This window comes from Pan troglodytes, chromosome 14 (assembly GCF_028858775.2).
Source record: "Pan troglodytes isolate AG18354 chromosome 14, NHGRI_mPanTro3-v2.0_pri, whole genome shotgun sequence".
Taxonomy (NCBI): domain Eukaryota; kingdom Metazoa; phylum Chordata; class Mammalia; order Primates; family Hominidae; genus Pan; species Pan troglodytes.
Genome location: NC_072412.2, coordinates 42,838,782 through 42,858,553, shown reverse-complemented (window position 1 = coordinate 42,858,553; position 19,772 = coordinate 42,838,782). Strand labels below are relative to the sequence as shown.

At 40.0% G+C, this 19,772-nt stretch overlaps 1 protein-coding gene across 15 annotated transcripts in view; it reads left to right on the top strand.

Moving 5' to 3' along the window:
- Window positions 1-19,772, top strand: part of ENOX1 (ecto-NOX disulfide-thiol exchanger 1) — a 584,882-nt gene that overhangs the window by 7,837 nt on the left and 557,273 nt on the right. For 3 of the 15 annotated variants that reach the window (XM_054665237.2, XM_054665230.2, XM_054665234.2), the window contains exon 2: window positions 14,826-14,883. The exons of the other annotated variants lie outside the window; for them this stretch is intronic. The gene's annotated coding sequence lies outside the window, so the exon portion shown is untranslated. The remainder of the gene's footprint in view (window positions 1-14,825; window positions 14,884-19,772) is intronic. 15 annotated transcript variants of the gene reach the window in all.

Below are 19,772 nucleotides of genomic sequence, written 5' to 3'. Positions count from 1 at the left end.
TAGAGACCTACTGATGAGGGCATTGCTCCTTAGATTTGCAGCTTAGAAAGATGATTCCGGCAGATGTGTGGGAAATGGATTGATGGAGGAGGAGTTGGGGACATGGAGACCAGCTAGGAAGGGGCACTGCTCAGACAATCATGAGTACCTAAGCTAAGGTATAACTGTGGGGATGGAGGTACGGAAAGGATTTGAGATGGATTCTCTAAAACAGTCAGCATGACATAGAGGCCTGTGCCATGTGGTCACTTACCTGCCATTCCCCAGATGAGTGTTAGCCCTCCACCTCGTCCTGTTGCCCTGCCCTGCCCATTGGACTTTGCACCCCTGAAAGGGCTGGGAATCCTCTGTCTTGCCTATAATCTATAATCTTAGGCTTTTTACAGTCAAGTAGTACATGTCTGAGCATAAATAAAAGAAGGAAAGATAAATTGAAGAATATGAATAATTCACTATCAGATCATTAAAGGAAGAAAGTTATATTTTACGGGAAGGATTTGTGGAGTTGTAGAGAAGGAGAGCTGAAGAGAGATCTGTGGTGCATCATTTTGTGATGAATAGTGATTTTTTTCCCCCCTTGCTCTTGGCGAAGAGGTGATTTTCATCCACCATCAGTTTCTGGAAGACCTAGTATGACTCTGTGCATTTGTATCTGTTGTTTTCCCTGATGCTTTGATAGCCTATATTTTAGCTAAGTGAATGAGTGGTAGCTGGGGGTGGGGTTGTTTTTTTTCCTCTTGTTCTGTCATAATGCCAAGCTTTTGACTGCAATTTTTCCTGCCAGTTCTTAGGCCACTAGCTCCCAAAGGGCATAAAGGGGTAAAGAGAGTGAGAGAAAGAAAACATAAATCTGTAAAGAGAGCTGTTTTGAATTGAATGCTTAATTATGAAATGAAGAGGTTGAAGCTTGTTAGAAGATATAAAATAAGATAAGGCAGGCTTCTAATTGTCCCATGTAGGAATACTAATATTCTGGCTCTCTCTATAGTTAGAAATGCAAAGGCTGAATAATCAAACAATAGTAACCCAACATCATCCCCAAATTTTTGCAAAAGTAGTTTTGAGTCAATGACAAAGAAAAGACCAAATTATAAGAAGTGGTGGAGTGGGTCAGCAAAGAGCTTACTGGGCTTTGCTTATCAGCAAGAACAAAAGAGTGCTGACAGTAGAAATACTGAGCATGTGAGTGTAAGGGGCCCCGGATACACAGTAGAAAAGAAGAAGCCTTGTTAATTGTGGATATTATGTACATACTTATGCTATTTTTTATTAAACATTTTATTTCGGGATAATTGTAGATTCACATGCAATTTTGAGAAATAATACAGACTTTGGGAGGCCAAGGGGGTGGATCACTTGAGGTCAGGAGTTCGAGACCAGCCAGACCAACATGGTGAAACCCCGTCTCTACTAAAAATACAAAAAAAAAAAAAAAATTAGCCAGGCATAGTGGTGGGCGCCTGTAATCCCAGCTACTTGGGAGGCTGAGGCAAGAGAATCACTTGAACCCGGGAGGTGGAGGTTGCAGTGAGCCGAGATCATGCCATTGCACTCCAGCCTGGGCAACAGAGTGAGACTCCGTCTCAAAAAAAAAAAAAGAAATAATACAGAGAGATCCTGTGTACCCTTTGCCAGTTCCCACAAAGATAACATCTTATAAAACTATAGTGTACAGTTTTATTAGCAGGATATTGATATTGATACAATCCATCAGTCTTATTCAGATTTCCTGTTTTACTTGTACAACTATGTGTGTGTATGTGTGTGCGCACATATGTATTTACTTTTATGGACTATTATATTTTTCATTTTAAAAGTCAGCCTTTTTTAGTGTAGAATTTTTCTTAAGAATTTTTTTCACGTGTTTGGACTAGTCCTGACTTAATTGTAACTGAAGAAAGCGTAACAGAGAATAAATTCCCCAACCCCTTCCAATGTGGATTCTGCATAGCAGCATCAGGGGCCACTTGAATGTGGCAGGAAGGTCAGTCAGCTATTCCAGAAGGTAGAACTTCTAGTTTATTTATTCCCTTGTGACCATTGTATGGCAATAAGCAAACCTTTTTAAAGTATGCCTATTGTAAAAGGAGCTTCTTATTCAAGCTCACTGGAACTCCTCTTCCTTTCACCAGCATTTCTATCCTCCTCTCTGGTGCTGGGTACAGCATTCCTTGCTCTTCCTTCCTCCTCTCTGTATATGAGGGGCTCACCCCTGCAGGCTGCTTTCTCAGATTTCTGAGTCAGCTGGCTTGCTGTGTTTTACCCTTGGGAGGCACTGGTGGGAGACCGCAGGGAAAAGGGTGATGCAGGATTTTTTTTTTTCCCTAGCTGTGGGTAGCATCCCTGGCAATGGGAATTCACGTCTGTAGCACAGCTTGTGCTCAACAGACCTTCTCTGGTTCTAGCTGCTTACTAGTGACTTTGTCCCACAGATTCCAGCAATACTACTTCCTGCTATAGTCCAGGGGAGGTAGTGCTTCCTGTTCATGCTAATCTCTAGATTACCTCACTATCTGGTGGTAGGCTGTCTGCACCTCCATCACCTGAGTAGTCAATTCTCTGCATTTAATTTCCTCAGTGGAAAATCTTGAAGATATTTCTATTTTCCTAATTAGACATTCCCCAGTTCCTCAAAGCATGGGAATGTTATAAATCTGGTGAGATTTTTTGTCTTCTGAAATTGTAGCTTCTTCCACTCCAAAAAATCTTACTAGTTCCAGGTGGGGTAGACGTTACCTGCATTTATAACTTCACCCCTGCCACCAGGAATCTCTGTCCCTTTGCTGATTCTTCATTCCCTCCTCGACTGTGGTTTCCAAGCACCTCTTTTTCATACATGTTTGTCAACTTGGCAATCTCCCTCCAATGTCTTTGTTATTCTGTCCTTCAAACCCTCATTTGCTAACACTCCCTATCTTATTTTCTACCAGCAGTTCTTACTCATCTCTTATGTATTATACCATTAACATACTAACATATTGGTCTTATGATTCACTCCTAAATGTATGTTGGCTTTCAGTTCATACCTCTGCTCCATAGGGTTTGGTTTGGCTGGCACTTTACTGCATGAAAATACTTTTTATAGTATTATCAGCCTCCTCCACCTTATTGCCTCCGGAAGTATATGTGGTTATATCATAAAAACAATGTCAAGAACATTATTAAGAATGCTTGGTTAAGAAAAAACAGGCCTCAAGTAGCATCTTCAAACAAGGCAAATTAAGAAGGTCTGTCAATGGAGCAAAGCTGGGGGCCACCATAGTGGTCACACACACTGCCTTAAGGAAGGAGGCACAGAAGAGCAACTTGAATTCCTTAGGGGTGGCAGTGGGGCATTGTGGTGACTCTCAGGCTCCCTGTCTCTGCTGGAAAGAGGTTTTATTGGTTGCAACCGTGTAGGCCCCCCTAGCAGCTTCATTCTTTCTCTGGGGGCCCCAAGTCAAGCAGAGAGAGCAGGAAGCTGGAGCCTCAATTAAGAACAAGCTTTAGCGCTATCTCTAAGATGTTCAAAAGGGCACATCAACCACCCAATCGTGGGCACTCCATCCTCAGATGCCAGGAGTAGTTTAGGCATTGTAGCACACATGGGAATAGTCTTAAAATTAGTAGCCATGCAGATCACCACCAGGTCTACTGACCTGAGGCCTGGGAAAACTCAAAGCTTTAGCAGAAGAAAACTCAAGTACTGAAAAATCACCTTTGGGCTAGGTGAGGTGACTCACACCTGTAATTCCAGCACTTGGTGAGACCAGGGTGGGAGGATCACTTGAGACTAAGAGTTCGAGACCAGCCTGGGCAACAAAGTGAGACCCTGTCTCTACAAAAAATAAAAATATTAGGGATGCACACCTGTAGTCATAAGCTACTCAGGAGGCTGAGGTGGGAGGATTGCTTGAACACAGAGGAGTTTGAGATTATAGTGTGCTATGATCATGCCATTGTACTCCAGCCTGGGTGAAAGAGCATGGGAGGCTTTGTCTCTAAAAAAAGAAAAAAGGTTGGGCACAGTGGCTCAGGCCTGTAATCCTAGCACTTTGGGAGGCCGAGGTTGGCGGATCACTTGAGGTCAGGAGTTTAAGACAAGCCTGGCCAACATAGTGAAACCCTGTCTCTACTAAAAATACAAAAATTAGCTGGGCATGATGGCAGGCACCTGTAGTCCCAGGTACTTTGGAGGCTGAACAGGAGAATTGCTTGAACCTGTGGAGCAGAGGTTGCAGGGAGCCGAGATCACGCCATTGCACTCCAGTCTGGGTGCCAAGAGCGAAACTCCATCTCAAAAAAAAAAGAAAAAAGAAAAGAAAGATCGCTTGTGGCTTGTGGCATGGATGGTAAATGTGTTCAGGTTTTGATGTTTTGTTGCCCTTGCAGTGAGAGCAGGGCTGGGGGATGTGTTGTGGGCTGGTGCATACAGTTATGAATAGATGGATCTTTTTGGAACCTGTCTGTAAGGCCATCCCTTGCCTCTGCTCTCCATAATGATCAGAAGTGGTGAGTGCTGGGCGGGAGGATTGTGGATTAGGCGGCTCTGAGTGAACTGACAATGGAAAAGAAATAAGCTTATTTTAAATGGGCATAAGCTTTGAAGGCAAGTAATTAAGACACACTTCAGCCTCGTGGACAAATTAGGGTTCTAGTTAATACAAGTGCAAGATTGGAAAAAATCACGTGCACACCTATAATCACTGAAGAGCAGTTTGTTTAGTAACAAAACACCAATTATGCCTGCCTTTATGTGAGTTTCTCCTCCATTTTCCTTTTTCTTTATCTCTCAGAACCGACTAAGTCCAGGGCCCTTATTTTCTGGTAGTACTCTATACACCCTTTTTCAAGAAAGTCATGCCTATGTGAAAGTAGCTAACAGTTTCTCCTGACATCCTTCTGAATTCTAGTCTTTGATCCATTTCAGTTGTATCTTTCTGCAGAGATGTACACAATGTTTCTTTCCTTATTACTTAGTAATGTGCTGTGGCATGAAGAGAGAGTTTTTAAGTGGAATTTTCTTGGGCATTAGAGACTTGATTCTATCAAGCATCACAAAGTAGGTGCTGTAGAAGTTAGAGAAGCTGTTTTCTGTGCTTGGTGGATGTACTCTATATTGAGCTGATTCTAAGAAGCTTCTGAGTTTCCTCATCTAGTTATTATGAATTTTAGAATAACATTTTATTTTTCATATGATATTGCAATTATAGGCCTTTAATCATTTTGTAGAGATTTAATGTTTTTGGAGAAAAACATGCTAGATATTCATTGTGCGTGCCTAATGAATAGGTATTTGTTGTGCCAAGTTCACATGAGATGCTGGGAACATAGTGGTGAACAAAATAAGCAGCATTCCTGTCTTGGGAGTCTACAGTTTACTGGAAAATACATCAAACAGATAAACAGAACAGTAATTATGTAATTGGAGCTTATGATAAGTACTTTGAAAAAACTGGGTTTCTCTGAAAGGGCATAATGAGGGTGAAGTGACAGAGGAGGCTTATATGGAAGAGTAATTTATAAATTCATACCTGAAGGGTGGTTGGGGTTATCCAGGTGAGAGTCCCAAGTATGAAGTCCAGATGTGTGAAAGCTTGGCTTTTAGAAACCAGAAGGAGGCCAGTGTGGCTGGAGAGTATAGAGAGAAAGGGTGAACAGTGGCGGGAACAAGGCTGCTGAGGTGGAGGTTAGGACCCAATTATGCTGGACCTAGTAAACCATGCTGGGGACTTTGGATTTTCTCCTATGTGCAATGGAGAGCCACTGAAGTGTTTTTGCTTTTGCTTTTGTCTGCCATGTAAAAAAAATGAGGTGAAATTCACATGACACAAAATGAACCATTTTAAAGTGAACAATTCAGTGGCATTTAGTATATTCACAATATTGTGCAGCCACCAAAAGGAAATCCTGTACTCCTTAAGCAGTCATTGAAGGGTTTTAAGGGAAGTGATGTGGTCTGATTTGTAATACATAAAACCCTTCTGGCAGGTTTCTGGAGGAGAGATTGGAGAGGGCAAGACTAGAAACAAGAGAACTAATTTGGAAATTATTTTCAAGTGCAGGAATAGATGGTGGTGAGTTCCTGGACAAGGGACAAGAATAGTGACCATAAATGTAGAGAAGAGTAGAATCATCCAGAATAGAGTCATAGAATCAGGTTTGATTATCTTTAAGGGGGACAAAATCCTCTTGTAATGATCTACATCATTGTTTCACAAAGGGTGATCCGTACACTATTCAGATCTATCTAGGTTGTTTTTAAAATTATAGCTAGCAGCCCATCTCAAGCTACCGATGCAGAACGCTGAAGATAGTCCATAAAGGATTCTTGTTGGAACTGAAGTTTGAGAACCACTCAGTATTGTCTTCTCTTTCCTTCTTTTTTTTTTTTTTTTTTTAAGACAGAGTCTTGCTCTGTCGCCCAGGCTGGGGTGCGGTAGCACAGTCTCAGCTCACTGCAACCTCTGCCTTCCCAGTTCATGTGATTCTCCTGCCTCAGCCTCCCGAGTAGCTGGGATTACAGGTGTGTACCACCACGCCAAGCTAATTCTTTGTATTTTAGTAGAGACAGGGTTTCACCATGTTGGCCAGGCTGGTCTCAAACTCCTGACCTCAGGTGATCCACCTGCCTCGGCCTCCCAAAGTGCTGGGATCTTCTTTCCCATTTTTATGCTCTGTAGGATTGAAGGCTGCCAACAGTCCATCCAGGTGGGAGGGAATTACAATCAGACACAGAATAGACAAATGGATAGCCTAGTGCATGCTTGTAATTTTGAGTGGGAGGAATGCTTTTTGGGGAAGCATCTTTAACTTGATCCCAAAGCCAACATGTAGTATAGACAATTTGATACTTGGTGTTTATTTTAGATTATCTTCTTTGAGTACCATGACTTTCTCAGAACAAAATAGTGTCCGACTGTGAATAATGCCAGTATCATGAAATACCATGTAAGTAGTGTAGTAATTTATTGTAAAAGCAACAAATAACTGCTAGAAATTAACTTTGGAACTGATGGAAATTATCCTACTATCTTTGCAGTTACTTTATATCTATAAGATTCCTTTTATTTTAAAGAGATATCACACCAATGCTGTAATCCCAGCACTTTGGAAGGCCCAGGCGGGCGGATCATGAGGTCAGGAGATTGAGACCATCCTGGCTAACACGGTGAAACCCCATCTCTACTAAAAATACAAAAAAAAAAAAAAAAAAATTAGCCGGGCGTGGTGGCAGACGCGCCTGTATTCCCAGCTACTGGGGAGGGAGGCTGAGGCAGGAGAACGGCATGAACCCGGAAAGCGGAGCTTGCAGTGAGCCAAGATGGCGCCACTGCACTCCAACCTGGGCGACAGAGCGAGACTCCATCTCAAAGAAAAAAAAAAGAGATATCACACCAATGAACTGATTTTAGAAGCCAGAGTTTTTGAGAACTTTTTGGGAAGATTCTACAAACTCTGGTAAAAAATCACCAGCAAACAAATAGAGATTTTTATCTTTGACTTCTGTTTGCCTTTGGTAGATATTTCTAAACCCACTGTTACCTCTTAGACCTGTCACTTCCAGCCTGAATCTACAGCACTCAGATGTCTCTAACCCATGTTTTTCAAAAGTCTTTCAAAGAATCTCTCTTTACAAAATGTATATAATGTACTTAATTAATTAAGTTATAATTATAGAACTGAAAGAGTTCACAGAGAACATCTAGTCTTCTAATTTCCTTGAAATTATTACCTTTGGAGAGCCTGGAGTGACTAGAATAAGGCTCCTTTACTGATGGGTGGGTTAGGTCCTCGGGGGTTTATCCCACATAAAAAAAGATGTGGATACCTAGCGACAGTCAGGGAGGTACCATCTGTCTAATATGATAGTGCTGAGAACCCCTTTGCAGCTTTTACGTGGCCTCAAAGGTTCCTGCTCTTTCTGGAGGCAGCTGTGTCATTGCTCTGTCTATGCCTCTGCCCTCCCGCCTTGGATTCTCTCTTTTTGGGATAGGAAGTGTTCAGCTTCTGTAGGATGTTTCATTTTGATTAATGTTATTTCCACTCTTCTGGAAAGACACTTAGGTACCGCTGGCTGTGCTTCTTTTTCAGCATGTATAAATTCAGATCTGAAAGGGGTTTCATTGCTTCATCATGGAATTTTATAATGAAATAATAATTTGAGTGCCTGGCTAGTTTTCTTGATTTTTTTTTCTCCTGGAACACAAGTTTGGAGAGGGATATGAAGCAAAGCCATCCATTTATTTCACACTAGAGACAGACAGAATCAGTAAATAGCCAGTTTTTAGAAGCTTATTTTTCTCCCACAAAAATGCATGTTGTTGCACCCGGGTAAACACTGTAGAAGAATACAAAAAGAAAGTAAAATTACTCAGAATTCCTACTAGAGATAACCATTGTTGATATATCCAGGCATATCTCTTGAGTGTGTGTGTGTGTGTGTGTGTGTGTGTGTACACATACGTATACTATATGCAGATAAAGTAAATAAATGAGATTTTTGTTGTATGTACTATTATATAATCCATTTTTTCATAATAACATGTAATGGGCCTCTCTCCATGTCAATAAATAAATTTTTTAATGACTTGAATACTTTTATTGGATGCCTTTCATTGTAATACATTTCCCAGGGCAAACTAGCATAAATAGAACATACTGAAAAATCCAATGGGTAGGGGATTCAGGCATGATTTAATCAGGATATAGGATTTCTTTCTTTATAATTGTCTATTTCTTACTCTTTTTCATGCTCCTAATGGTAGCAAAATTTCTGCATCTCTAGGAGCACATTAACTTTCCAGAGAAAAAGAGCTTCTCTTCTTTTACTCCTTCTACTTACACCATTGTAGGTCATGTGACCAGGGGGAATGCCATTTTCTCATTGTCTCAGATCTGGGTAGAAGCATATGCTAACTTCATCCAAACTTCATGAATTGGAAACTAAGAGTTTTGTTAAAGAAGAAGTGGAAATGCCTCACTGACTAGGCAGCTAATGGTGTTTGTTAGAGTTTACTCTAGATTTACTGATAGACATTTGTTTCCAATTTTTCATTCTAAAATTCATTGCTGCTCTAAGCATACTTGCATGTATACCATTCTACACTTGGGCAATTATCTCATTTGGGTAAATTCTTATTAGAGAAATTGCTGGATCAAAAGATACGCCCCTTTGGCATTTTACATAAGCCATCTAAGCCATGAAACTACACTATTGCCAGTTAGGCGTTGATATCCCTCAACTGCCTGTTGTGAGCTTTTGTTTTTAAGTCTCTGAACCTTTAAGTGGAGGCTTCAGAATTAAAGCAGAATTTCAGGTGTCACAATTTCTCTGAGCATGACAAATTGGAACTGACATCATTTGAGGTTAATCAAAGCTCCTGTGGTTTTTAAGTGTTTCACGAGGAAGGCAAAGAGAAAGGGATGGAGAGGAATGTATTCTACCAGCCATAAGCCTAGTGCTTGGTGGGTGATGGCCTAGAGATAGACTATTTGGGAGCCCCTGAGTGGCCACCTGTATCTTGCTGTCAATACATGCTTGCTCTGCAGTCAGTCTGTTACTATCTCCTTCTCCATTCCAGTATAGGATGTAAAGACCAGTGAAGCATAATTGAAAGTGCTTGGAGCTAATGGCCATCTATGCACTTACTCTCTGCTCTCAACTGTAGTTTTTCTGAAATTCTTGCAGTTGAATTTAGTAAAAAAAAAAAATTAACTTAGAAATCAGTGATTTCTGGGTGGCAACACTTAGTGTGCCTTGGTCATCCTTTTGAGGAAGTTAATGGGGAAGCTCATTAGGGTGGCACAGTTGTGGGGACCCAGTGGCAGAGGGGTGCTATTCGCTATAGTAGCCTTTATTAATGTGAAGGAGAGGGCATTTAGAAACCTAGCAGAAGATTCAGTGTTATGGGTAATGTCTTTTGAGTATCTTCAGGCACAGTTGCGTATGTCATCCTATTCAATCCTCATGGCAGCCTTTCTAATGACAATAAGAGGAAGCCAAAACATAGATTAAGTAACTTGCCCACTGTGATAGCTGGTAAATAGAAGCAGCAAGAGTTCTGAACACCTTCCTTTACCACATTGTTCACCATGTTGCTTCTTCTCTCCCCAAATAGAAATTAACTAATAGCAATTTGTTTATTTTATTTTCACTGATACTAGAAAATAAGCAACACAGTGTTAAGTATTGACATTGAGATATGGCATTGGAGAGATTCACCTAATAATTGTAAATGATAAGTGACTGAAAGTGTAAATGGCCCAAGTAAGGTTTGTGACCTAGGCAGACAACGAGGAAATCGGATTGACAATGACAAAGTGAACAGGCTTACTTGTGAAAAGTGACTGCTAGTTGGGAGTATTCATGAGCATAAGAAACATGGAAAGAGGCCAAGTGGTAAAAATAGATGAGATAAAGTAATATGGTGTATGTATGTTTTAAAGCTGTAAATATGCTAAAGAAATGTTAGTACTTATTATTGTCAAATTAAATATTTATTTATGTTTTAAGAGACAGTATCTTGCTTTGTTGCCCAGTCTGGAGTGCAGTGGCATGATCATAGCTCACTGTAACCTCAAACTCCTGGGCTGAAGTGATCTCCATCTCAGCTATGCAAGTAGCTAAGACTGCAAGGCATGTGCCACCATGCCTGGGTAGTTTTAAAATTTGTTTTGTTTTGTTTTGTTGCAGAGACAGGATCTCACTATGTTGCCCAGGCTGGTCTTAAACTCCTGGCCTCAAGTGATCCTCCTGACTCAGCCTCTCAAAATGCTGGGATTGTAGACATGAGCCAACACACTCAGCCTAGAAATGTTTATTATGGAAGCATATGTTCATTACAGAAAATTTGATTGGTGAAGATTTGGAGATGTCTGAACTTGTCTGCTATGTTTTTTTTGGGTTCAGAATGCTAGAAGGATATAGAACAATTAAACGGTAATCAAAAAGGAGGAAAAGCACAACATAAATGAAAGCACAACTTTATCAGAGTAAAAATATATGTATGTAAGAAGGAAAATGTTAGGTTGTAGAGTACTTAGTGGGGAAAAATATGGCTTAAGCTCACTGGAATGGAGTTATGTAATACAGAACCAGTTCATTTGACATTTAGGATATGGAACAGTTCTTTGTGGGCATCCACTAAAAGAACTCCCCCTCCGCTCCGCCCGACTCTCTTAGTCTCTCTCCCTCCTCCTCATCTCTAATTGCTGAGTGCCAGGTGGAGCAGGAGGGCACTGACAGATTGAGTGGTCCTAGTGAGTCTGGTATTGCATCTGGCATCCAGTGTATTGCTCTCCTCAGGCTCCTGCCGGCTGCTATGCACTGCCCATGTTTGTGGTGTCTGCCAGTGGACAACTGATTAAGAGCCACGGGGGAGAGTAGAGGGCTTTGGCAAGTGCCCAGCTGTGTATGACAGACCCTGCTCACTGTAAGTGCTTTGGTGGAAGCTGAGTGCATTATTTCCCACTGATGCTCTAATGAACCCATTACAGCATATCTGCTGTACTGTCTCCTTAGTCACCTTTATTGGGAATTGACTTCATTGCCCAATTGCACTGATTGTTAGAAACTTTCTTTTAAAGCACAGTCTAAACTTTTCCCTCCTTGGCGTGAGGCAATTGCTGCCTGCCCTATTTGGCAGTTGCTGGGAGTATCTGTGAACACTGGTGATATTGTTGGCTGAGGAGTAAAACAGAAGCTGCATAAAGTTTGTCTCCCTGCATACTTCAGGGCACAGGTTCTGATCCCAAGGTTAAAAACAACACAGAAACAGTAACTAAAAATGTCATTGAACAGTGCATACTTGAATGGCCTTCAGTGCCCAATGGGGACATCTGTGTTTCATTGTTGAAGATGCCACTGCAAACTTCCAATGCTCCAAATTTTTGCTCCTGTCTCTTTATACTGAAAATCTTAGCGTGAAATATTTAGTGCCCTAGGAAAGCTAAATTAATGGTGAGTCAGAGTAATTAAGGCAAAGTAAATAATCTCCAAGGTTCTCATTCCCCGTGAAACTAATTTCATATCTTATCCTTCATGTGTTAAAAATAGTTCTCTACTAATTCAAGATGCCTGTGCTCTGTGTTGGTGAAGTGCACTTCAGTTCTATTGAAAGGATGCAGATTAGAGAGTTATTTTCAATTGGGCAATTTTTTTTTTTAAGAGAGACATTCATTTTGGCACCATGAGAGCGTGAATCTCTTTGGGTGAGCTGAGAGTTGGATACAGCTGCAGCCGGGCAGATGATGGGCCAACTAGCTTATGATAACTTGCAGCTGGGATATCCTTTTCATCCTTTTAGTGAGAATTCTCAATTCTCATTCTTCTGTTCCATGATGAAATTAGTTTAATTTTTTTGGATGGTTTTTGACTGTCCGTAGCTTGACCTTGTCTGTGTCTACAAATTTAGAAACCAAGTCTATTTTACTCTTCTGAGCAATGGGAACATTGGGACTTGAATATAATTTTAATTATTTGTCACCTTAAAATAATCATGAAATACAAGCTCATAACCTTTCCCTGAATACGTTTTTGGACTTCAGTGCTCCAAAGTTTACCTTTCTACAGTTGAGCTATAGCAGTGCACTACCCCATTGTCCCGGAGGCTGGGACGATTGTGGTGCTTTGGCTTGAGTGCGTGGCTAGGATACTATGCTTCCTCAAGTGAATGAACTGTGTTAGGATTTATTGTTACAGCAGTAGCCTTAATCAAATAAGATAATTCTTTCTCTCTCTGTGACAAGAAAGTGTTTTGGTTAGAAAGAATGTAGGTCTTTAGAGGAAAATGTTTAACATACAGTCCGCAGTTACCTACAGTTGAAATATGAGACCATTATCACTGCTCCTGTGCACCTTCAGGATCCCTCAGTCCCTTTCTTCAAAGGGTTGCCTCAGTCCTTTAGTGCATCAGGGACCTGTTTTTCCAGATAAATGCAATTTTGCTTTTAGAATGTTTTGAGGTGGCAACACGGGAGTGGAATATGCAGTGTCCAGTGCATATCACAGAGTAGAATCTGTGTCTAGCCACATGTCCAAGCAGAAAAATGCAGCTAATCCATGGAAGGAGAAGCACATATAAAATGACTAATGATTCTTTTGTCTTTTAGAGGTTTAGTTTTAGTGTCATAAGAACACTTTTTGGTTCCAAGTCTTTGCTATTGTGAATAATGCCGCAATAAACATATGTGTGCATGTGTCTTTATAGCAGCATGATTTATATACCCAAATGTCCAACAATGATAGACTGGATTAAGAAAATGTGGCACATATACACCATGGAATACTATGCAGCCATAAAAAATGATGAGTTCATATCCTTTGTAGGGACATGGATGAAATTGGAAACCATCATTCTCAGTAAACTATCGCAAGAACAAGAAACCAAACACCGCATATTCTCACTCATAGGTGGGAATTGAACAATGAGATCACATGGACACAGGAAGGGGAATACCATACTCTGGGGACTGTGGTGGGGAGGGGGGAGGGGGGAGGGATAGCATTGGGAGATATACCTAATGCTAGATGACGAGTTAGTGGGTGCAGCGCACCAGCATGGCACATGTATACATATGTAACTAACCTGCACAATGTGCACATGTACCCTAAAACTTAAAGTATAATAAAAAAAAAAAAAAAAAAAGAACACTTTTTGGACAATGAAGTCTCTCCTTTTGCTAAAATTTAAATTTCTTTTTATGAGAAGAAAGATACTGAAATTGAGTATAGGCAGACCGTATGTGAAGACATCATACTCTATTTGTATGTTATGACTTTTTAACATTACTATCTTTATTATAATCATTACCTAACGATGTGAAAAGCATCATTGCATCTTTGGATCACTATGATTTCTGAACGAACTGGGTAATGATTATTTTCCGAGTTATAAAGGTGATGAAATTGAAAGTTGGTGAAGTCAGTTTGTCATTCATTCCTTCATTGATTCATTGTTTATTTCGTAAGTGTTTACTGAGTGCTTCCTAATGTTACTGCAGCTCTGAATATACAAAGATGACATGTCCCTGCCCTGGAGGAGCACTTAAGCTACTCGAGGAATGGATAGCTATAGATAACTAACAGTGAGTGATCAGCATTAGGAAGCAAATAATTACCAAGCATTAGAGGGGTGCACAGCAGGGTGTCAGATTAATTCTGACAAGGGAGTTGGGGTGCCTTTCATAGACAAGGGAACTAAGCTAGGCTCCAAGGGGCTCTCCAGGTGGAGGTCATTCAAAGCAGAGACACAGAAGAACACAGTATGTCCAGGGAGCATAGTATTAAGCGGGTGGGATGTTGAGAACATGTGGAGAGTACAGGAAGATGAGGCTTGGAAAGGTCACGTCGGTTGTAAATGACAGAGTTGGGAAAGTACAGGGTTTTCTGCTTCCCAGTTTGATGTTTTTCCTTTAGACTAGGTTCTTTGTTATTTAGTTTTTTCTCCCTAAATACATCATTAGCACCCTCTATATATGCCATGTTGAGGAATATGACAACTAGGAGTTTCACTTGACAAGGTTATCCATTTAAGCTAGAGGTGTAGCTTGCATTTGGTCCATGTACAAGTCAGGGCGTGTTCCTATGGATCAGTTAAGGTGACGTGAGTAGGGGCTAAGGCCCAGACATTCTCATTTAAGTGTTCTGCCCGTGAAGCAAATGTCATTTTAATCAATCCCAAGTTGCAAGCATTCTTACCTCATGACCTTAGCCCTAGTTTAGAGGGCTCACAGATTATGTATATTTGGCACTTGCAAATGTAAAAGCTTTAGTAATTATTTTGAAGGAGACAGTGTTTTTTAAGCTGTTTCTTCTGATTGAAAAGTAACTTTTTTGTTCACAGACATGAGGAAATGTTAGAAATAATTGAAAACAACTTGAAGAAGGAGGATAAAGTGAAGGTAAGGCATATTAGCTGTTAGCTGATATTATTGCTTGAAAGCAGGCGTTTTTGTTAGATTTTGTACACTGTATGTGGTGTAAAGAACAAACCTTTCAGTTTTTTTTTTCCTGAGAGCCATGATGTTATCTTAGTAATTGAAAATAATCTTCTAAAGTTGCTCTTTAACTAGATTTACACAATCCCTTTTCAAATCAGCTGTTATCTGCCCTTACATTTCGCAGTAAATGTTGCTGTCTGCACAGCCCCTGCTAACAAGAAGATCAAGTGTAACTCTTTTCATGATTTGAAATAAAGTGTTTCCATCGTAATTTTCCTGGCTCCTGGTTGTGCTGTTACAAGTGGGCTCATTTCTTAGCTGCCTTTGTGAGGATGTTTCATTGTGGAATATAAGGCCCTCTGTTCAAGCAGAGTTTTCTTTCACAAACATCTTAAGGATTTATCTAACTCTCCAATCATTTTAATTTTTTGTTAGAATATGTTTTTGTAGATGTTTCAGGGTTGTGACTGCAATTAAGACAAAGTAGACTTTGCCTCTGAAGTGTCACTCAGCTATACTGGGTGACACTTAAGAGGCACTGTATCCCCTGTTTAAATCTTCACTGACCTCGTTTTGGCAAAATTAGAATAAACAGGATGCCTATTAAGCTGCAGTAGGCAGGTTTTAAATAGGTGTTTTATGTCAGCGGTAAGAGAGGTAAACATTAAACTGGGCTACCTGGGAATGTTGTGAAAAGCCGTGGAATCTCCTTTGGGATTCTTCAGGAATCAGATAAATTCTCATAAGTCTAGGATACAAATTCTCTATGAATCTTATATATCTGTGATAATACATGTAACTCTTTTTCTAGATAGTGTTCACATTTTATGTTGTTCCACAGGCATTATTGATCTAAAAGTTTTTTGCTTATTCTAGGCTAGCAACATTTTCAGTAATGTTTTCTTTAGCTCAAAATTGCTAATTGCTTACTTTCTCAGGGAAGATGTCAATCAACTGCTATGGAAAGATAATAGGACATGAAGTTCTATTCAAGTTGGAGTATTAAATCAATCTGACATTGTACTTAGGAAGTTCTCAGAGGTATTCATTTCTGGTATTTTGGGAAGTGAATGAGGCTTGAGGGTTGAACTGAGGTTGGGGTTGGAGTGAGAAGACACTGAAGCAACTAGTTGATTTTCAGACTTGTTTTGAATAGAGTCCTCGTAGCTCCACTTCATGATGTCATTTGGGATGTTTAGATTAAGATCTGCTATAGACTGAATGTTTGCGTCCTCCAGAAATTTATGTGTTTAAATCCTAATCCACAGGTAATTAGATCATGAAGGCAGGGGTCTCATGAATAGGCTTAGTGCCTTGTAAAAGAGCCAGGAGCACTCCCTTGCCCCCTTTACACTGTGAAAATGCGGTAAGAACACAGCCATCTATGAGCCACGGTGTGGGCCCTCACCAGACACCAGATCTGCTGACACCTTGATCTTGGGCTTCCCAGCCTCCAGAACTGTGAGAAATAGATTTATATTGTTTATAAGCCACCTAATCTATGATATCCTGTTATTGCAGCCCAGACATAGACAAGGCCTAACTCTTCCACTTAGCAAACTGTAATTGCCTGAAACATTTTAAGCCTAACTTCCCTTGGATGAAAAGTAAGAAGGTTGAATAAAATTATTTTCTAAGATTTTCAGCTTCTCCAAAAATGATGAATTCAGTTAAATATGAAGAAGATTCAATGCATCATATACCATTAATAAAGAGAGTAAATTTATTAGCCGTATTTACACAGTTTGCCTTTTTCAGCTATCCATTGCATTGATTAACTTCCATTAGTAGGGCTAATTGAGAACAGATTGAATCACTTAGACACCTTTCTAATTACATTAACAAATATAGAAATTTCCCATAAATATTTCTTGTAATGCTTCAGAGGCTTCATATGTGACACTTTCTTTTTAAAAAGTATATTCTGACTTTAGGTAGACTAAGCATTGTTTTGCATTGTCAATAGTAAGAAGTAAATATCTTGCCTAATTCCCACAGCTGGCTACCACGAGTGCATTTTCAATACTCTAGGACTCCGAGTGAGTGCTTGTCCCAGATTATTAACTTTCATCTGGTGAAAATGGATGCCACTGGCTTACATTTACTGGAGGCTAGAGACTTAGGTTGTGCTCCATTTCTTTCTATATTGTGTTTTGATTAGTGCAATGCTTACTAGTACTACCACTTAAAAGACATAGAGGGACAATCGTAGGGAGTTAAATTCAAATTTTATCTCATAGTTAACTATATATGTGAGAAAATTGATAAGAAACTCAAATCTGATTGTGAAGCTTAATGTATCTATCCCTAATTATCTGAGAAGACTGAGACGTGGCTGTCCTGTGGAATGAATAATAGCTCCCAACTTGCACACCTTTCCCTCTTCTCAATAGTAGGCTGTTGACAGCACAGGGAGCAATGGGAAAACTGGAGGGAGATGTTTGCTTAGAGGAAATGGAAGTGGCTACATCTGTAGTTTACATTCATCCTAGAGCTCCAGACCGACCTGGGTAATGAAGTTTAAATTGCCCCTGAGCTGCTTTAATTTATGAGTTTCCTGCTTAATCGAGATGTTGCCAGATGAATTCTTCAGACTTTTGCCAACACTGAGCTGTCCCTCGAGACGTATCTCAGCAGCCCTATCCATCTCAGATACACCCATGCACATTAAACATTACCCTTCTCCTTGTACCAGTAAGTCCAGTTTTATAGGACATATGGTTTAGAAAAAGCAGACAAGGAGAATATGCATTAATTATATTTGTAGGAGGAGGCAGCATGACCCTAGAGAAGAGCAGAGACACACTTTTATTTTATTTTATTGTTTTTTATTGCTCTTTCTCTTCCTGTTCTACAGCTGACTACTTGGAATGATCTTTCCAATTCCTTTCCTGTAAAAGTTTGTAATATTTTACTAATTGGAGCTGGAAGGAGACACAGATTTGGCTTAAAGCAGCAAGAACATGGTGAGCACTTTAAAATGTTATATTCCAAGAATCCTGAGTAAATTCAGCAGATGCAGAGGCGAAGAAAGAGGACCTACAGTCCCTCAAGTTGAAGAGCAAGGAAAGGCTCTCCCAACAAAATGAAATTCTTCTGAAAACAATCTAGTCTCATGCTGAAAAGTGAGCAGACATCCAGAGATAGTGGGCAGGGAGTTGATATTTGTAACATGCTAATGCAGAGTCATTTCTGTGGAAGTGTGTAGGTAGTTTTTTATTCTCTCACAGAACAGTGTGTTTTTTCTCTGTATAAAAAGTGCTCTGAGAGTTACTGCATTTATCTGAAGTAATTTCAAGGTGTTTGGAAATGTGATGAGTCCATGTGGCAAATTTAGAAACATGAGGGTATTTTCTTTATCGTCTGAGGTAGTTCCATGTGTTTTTGTATGAAATAAAGGTGGTTTCCTTCAGATTGAAAATGTCTATTAAAAATTTTCACTGGTTTTAGTGCTGAGGAATTTGCATTCTCTTGCCTCAATTTTTCTATACTTGAGGGGAAAATTAGGTATCTTGTGGGCATCTCTGCTCCGGGAGCATTGTTTCCTGGAAGGAAAATGAGGACAGGAAGGCAGGAAGACTCTCGGGCCTCTTTCTGTGACTTTGGGCAGCTCACTTAGAATCTTGGTGGTCTCAGCTTCCCTCTCAAAATAATAATAATTGTACTTGCCTTTTTCATATCCCAGGAATTTAGGGAAAATAAGGGAGATAATAGTACAAATGTTTGAGCTTCTTCTAGGGAAAATTCTGTATAATCCTAATCATAATTGAGATAATGCTCATTACCAGGCAGGTGGCATCTGCTTGCTTGTTTGCTTTTTTTTTTTTTTTTTTCCACTTTAATGCTTTTGGAATATCTGTGATCCTGGAATAAAGTCAGGAAAGTGCAGTGCCTCTTGTCCCACTGAAAATATTTTCCACAAATTCTGTGCATGTGAACTTTGTTTTGGGCAAAGAGTCTTTTTACTTTATATATGATGACAGTTGTTTGGATTCCCTTGGAAATTTTTATTTATGTTCCAGCTTATAAAATGCAAGGAGAAGAACAATTTAGCTGAAGAGAGCAGGATAGAAGGGAGGGATGATGGCAGAGGCGGGCAGTGTGGACAAGTGCTAATGGAGTCAACAGGCCCTAAAGAAAACAGAATGCATCACTGATCCAGGGATGTTTAGTGTGGGGCAAACATGCACACGTTGGGTTCCAGGCATTCGGGGGAGGGCATGGACAGATGGCAGGGGACAGCATGCAGTGGGAGTTCTGTTCCTCTACATCCCTCAGAGAGTTCTGTGTCTTCCTGGTATAAATACATAGTACTAACATTCATGAGGATTACCAGGAGCACTGAAAATAGTGTAAATTACAATCATTTGTCTATTTTAGTGATTCAGGGCAATACCTAATGTTGCATTTTAGAAGGACTTGGTTTTAGAAATGTTAAATAAACCTTTAGTACAAGGTGATACATTCTAGCCTTCGACAAAGTGCACTTAGACCAGGATATTCTTTCATGATGGCAGACAAATGAGGAGTTTCTTTTCATTATCTAATGAAAAAAGAGTTGGTCTATATTTTCTCAGTGTATTCCTATAGGGAAGAGAGTCTTATTGTTGATAACCTTTCAGACAAGTAGATGCTTCTGCATCCTATGAGGTATTCCCAAAGCCCCTCTTTAATCTCCACCATTGTGCATAATTTTGTGATAATGAAGCAGTTATTTTCTTCTCTTGATAGACATTTTATGAAGGCAGAGACTATGCCACTCTTGCTTACAGTTGTAGCTCCAGCATCTAACATGGTGTCTTAACACATAGAAGATGCTCAGTAATTATTTGTTAAATGAATGGATGGGT